A 5,091-nucleotide genomic window follows, 5' to 3' on the forward strand; every position below is an offset into this window, starting at 1 on the left:
CTTATACAACTTCAATTAGACCTTGCTACCTATCATAACCTGCCAACCCCCAACTAGGACCATTCCAGTAAATCCTAAAAAATACCTAGGGCAATATATAAGATTCTACAAGGGTTCCATGTACTAGAGTAACTTTTCAGAAACTTACAACCTCCAGATGGGTCCCTGGACCAGATAAGTCCTGAAACCTAGAGGGCCTAACCTCTCCAGAACATCAGATAGTTCCATCTCCCTATCCCGTATTAGTGACAGACCTTCCAACATGAAAAAGTTAGAATGGCCATAGTCCAAGCACCCATAATAAGAGGGATAGAAAGATCAAAGGTGATAGTAGAGTTATACAGAGAAAATAGGATTTAACAAATGAATATGAATGCTGAATCATTAAATTGATGTCTCTTTTAATCTCCAGTAAGCTAGAAGTAAAAACCTAAAATTGTGGAATTGTAACTCATATCAAACTTTGAGATATATTCTACAACTAATTGTGCTGCTGTGCCTTGAAATTTATTGCTTTTTTGTATATATGCTATTTTTCACAAAAAAGAAAAAAAAGTCGAATGTGGTGATAAAAAAATGTATATATATTTCTTTAGCCTTCAATGTTCTGGAGCAGCTAGAAGGAAAAATCTGAGATGATGGAATGGTCACCCAAGAAAAACTCTGGGATCTGTCCTGTAACTACTTGTTGAAGAGTGTTTTGAAAATTGTTGCTGCTTTCTTTATTGCTTTATATTTATAAAGATGTTAATCTAGGGTGGGCAATGATGGTGGCTCAATGGCAGGTGGTTCTCACCTGCCCATGCTGGAGACCCAGGTTCGATTGTCAGTGCATGCCCATGTAAAAAAAAAAAAAAAAAAAAAAGTTAATCTAAAAAAAAAAAAAAAAGATCCTAGTTAATGGGACTTGAATAAACACCATGATCTGCCTTCTGATTTTTTACTTAGCAATATATAGTGCCCATCTTTCTATGTCCATAAATATAATTCTCAGCAGTCCTTTTTTTTTTTTTTTTTTTTTTTTAAAGGAAAGACAGAGAGAAGGAAGGAAGGATAGAAGGAAGGAAGGAAGGAAGAAAGGGAAACATCTTTAAACATTTTCTTGTTTTATTGTATTTTGTTTCTCTTTGTTTTTGTTACATGGGCTGGGGCCGGGAATCGAACCGAGGTCCTCCGGCATAGCAGGCAAGCACTTTGCCCGCTGAGCCACCGCGGCCCGCCCTCAGCAGTCCTTTTAACAACACAAAAATTTTTTTGTATGGATGTTTCAGAATTTATTTAACCAATCCCTACTGTAGACAGTTAATGATTTTTAATTTTTCATTAGACTAAACAATGCTATTATGAACATCTTCATTAAATCCCTAAGTGTATCCCTAATAATTTTGTAAATTGATAGAATTCAAAGTAAAAAGTCAAAGTGTGGGATTCATATAACTCTACAATAGATTTTTTTGAAAGGTGAAATTCAAGTTCACCTTTGAACAACAGTTTTACCTTTTCTAATCACCTGTCTCTATTTCTGAAAGTAGTGTCCACTGCTGTTCCTGGCTGGGATGATTATTGTCAGTGACATGGATCACTGCATGCCATACAACATATGCCACATCCAGTCCAATACTGCCTCAATTAAAATGACCCCAGGTTTTCATTCAACTAACTGATCACTGAATCATCATTTCATATAAAAATTCATGAAGAACCATAGCCAATCTGATTTGGCCATGAAGGAAACCCACATTAGAAATCTATCATTCCTTTAAACTTATCTTTCCACCCACACTCAACAGACTATGTGTCAATTCAATTAACATAACACCTAATTTTAATATGCTGTTTCCAAGCATCACATACAAACATCTTCTTTCTAATGGGTTGTTATCACTCATGGAGACAGATACTATTTGAAATTTTAAGACTTTCTTTTGTTGCCTCTATTGCCAAGATTTTGATCTTTATTTTTCTTCTGCAACCTGCTCTGATGAACCAGAAGATACTGGAAATGGTTGGCCAACCCAATCCCAAGATTCTGGGGGAGTATTCAGAAATAACTACAAGGTATTTTTTTTAAATCACTGCAGTAAACTGTGCCTGGACATACATACCATTAGAACAGAACCCAAAATATTTTTTAACTAAGTGGAGGGGTTTCCCAAATGTGAAAAAGGTCTCCATGTTTCAATACTATGGCTCCTAAAGCCATCGTGCTGCAGTTCTTCTCTCTAGCCACCAGGGTGCTATTTTTTGCTGTGAGAGGGAATTGACTAAATGGTGCCTCTAGCCTATAATACCTCTTCCAAGTGTGAATTTATTCCTTCCCTCCTCACTGACAATTTTTTACTTTCCCAGCTTGGCACATAGACTCCTGTAAGTCTCCCTGGAAGGTGACCCATATTTAAATATGAACGGGGCAGCTGGCTTCTGTTATCTTAAAGGGTTACATTATGTCATTGCATATTTTCAACTGGGGTAAAAACAAACTGTGCTCTTTCCACGTATCAATTCCAGCAACATATAGTTATATGAGATCACAGGGACTTATAAAATATCTGAAAATTTTCCAGCTTTAAAAATTAACTGTTGTATTATATTTCTTAATAATCCAGCAATAACAACAAAAAATCCCTTTGTTATTTGCCACGCTGGATAGCAATGGTGACGAAGAGGAGGGGGGGGGGGAGAAGGTAGAGGAGGAAGAGGAGGGGAAGGGAGAAGATGCTTTAGGATCCATAATATCGAAACATGGAGACCTTTCTCATATTTGGGAAACCCTTCCACTTAGTTAAAAATATTTGGGGTTCTGTTCTAATGGTATGTGTGTCCAGGCATAAAGAGCTTACTGCAGAGAGGAGGAGGGGGTAGAGGTAGTGACAATGACAACCTCAGCAATAATAATAATGATGCTAAGCATTACAATGCTCTGACTACCTACCAAACACCAGGCACTGTGCTAACAGCTTTACGTGTAGTCTTCCCCACAATCCAAAGGAATAGGAACCTTTATTGTTCTGGTCTTTCAGATAAGACCTCCAAAGGCTTAAGAGGGTTGTTTTAGCTTCCTGGCTGCTGAAACACATTGAATACAATTATTCAGCTTAAATAACAGAAATTTTTGGTTCACAGTTTTGAGAAGAAGTCTGAAATCAAGGTATCAGCAAAGTGATGGTTTCTCCCCAAAGACTGTAGCAGCCTGGGTCTGGCTACCAGTGATCCCTGGCACTCTTTGGTTTTTCCCCCACTTGGTGATATCGTCTTCTTTCTCTTCCAGGCTTCATCAACATTTGGCTTCTTGCTTCTCCCATGGCTTTCTCTCTGTGGTCTTCTCTATGAAGTCTCCAGTAATAAGATTTAGACCCATCCTGATTCACTTGGCTACATCTTAACTAAAAATAGTACCTTCAAAAGCTCCTATTTATGATGGGTTCACATCCACAGAAATGTATTAAAATTAAGAACATGTTTTTTCCTGGGGTATAAAACTCAATCTACTACAGGGGTTAAGGTCAAAGAACTAGTAAATGACACAGCAGGGTTTGACACTAGGCAAGTTCAACTGCAAAGCCTGTACTCTTAACCTTTATGATATATTTTCATCCACATGTATTAGTAAATTATTTTCTGAGGCTCTACTAACCAAATCTTGAACTTTTCCCCATAATATAACTCTACAAAACCTTTCTTGGCCACCCAAGGCCAAGTGAGATGCCCTGAGTTTTCCTAAACACCCTATGTACACCCTATGTACAGACCTCTAAGAACACACACTGTCCTCACTACCTCCATCCCCGATGGATTGAGAACTCCTTGAGGGCACACATGTACTTATCTCTAACACACACAGCACTTGGTAGGAATTTAGCTGTTCTGTTTGTTTGTTTTTTGCATGGGCAGGTACTGGGAAATGAACCCAGGTCTCTGGCATGGCTGGCAGGAATTCTGCCACTGAGCCACCATGGCACCACCCAGAACTCAGTTTTAATCAAAGAATGAACATATCAAAAAATGAGTTACATCTCTTTTACCTTAGAAAAACATCAAAGTGAAATTTCCACTCTATATTCCATTTGTATTTTCACATCTTCCTCTACCATGCAATGTGTCTCATGGGAAAACTACTTCAAATCCTGTCTCCTTCCAAAGAATGGTAGACACTAGATTAGAACTGCCTGGCTTTGAATCCTGGGTCTGTGACTCACCCAATATAGAGCTGGGCTTATCCCCTCTTGCCTCCATTTCATTAGCTAAGAAATGGGTCCTATAACAGCACCTACTCCACATTACAGGGATATGAAATGGATTATATTACATAATTAGGCAGAGGACAGTGATTAGAATAGTGCCTGATACAGCAAGAATTTAGCCAAAGCTAAGTATAATAGTAGTAGCCAGAGGATTGTAATACCACAGATGTAGTAGCAATGAGAACAGTAACGATAGTATTTGCAGAAGGTATAGGGGAGGGAAGTTTAGGAGACAGTTTCCCTCTTCCCACGTTCATGTGCTATTTGGTATACACACTTCTTTCCTTGCAGAAGGAGCCTCCTCATCAAAATAGAACCGAGTTCTATTTAGGTAGAAAATAACTTAGAAAAGTTACAAAGTAATCTTATGTGCCAAGAACTTGTGCTAAGTATCTATGTGCACTATGTTATTTAATCTTCATAACCTTTCAAAATAAATACTATTATTCTCAGTCACAGATGAGGAAATAGAAATTCAGAGAGGTTAAGTCACTTGCTTATGGACCGCACAGCTGGGAAGTTGTGATGCCAGTATATGAGCCTTAATTTGTTTGTTTATTCAATACCCTTTCCCTTCCACTAGACTGAAAGCACTATGAGGCTAGAGACAAATACCATATGTATGTCTATGTCGATGTGGGTTCACTGGGCCAAGGTGCACCCCTTGAAATGCAACCCGCTTCCACAAAGACAGTGAGGGTGTTGAACAACTATGTGACGATATTATGAGCCACTGATTGTAACCATGTCGAGAATGTTTATATGTCAAGAATGATTGTATGTCAAGAATATTGGTATGTCTGTTCATTGTCTGTAATAAAAATATTGAAAAAAAAGAGGCATACTATAT

This window comes from Tamandua tetradactyla, chromosome 15 (genome assembly GCF_023851605.1).
Source record: "Tamandua tetradactyla isolate mTamTet1 chromosome 15, mTamTet1.pri, whole genome shotgun sequence".
NCBI lineage: Eukaryota > Metazoa > Chordata > Mammalia > Pilosa > Myrmecophagidae > Tamandua > Tamandua tetradactyla.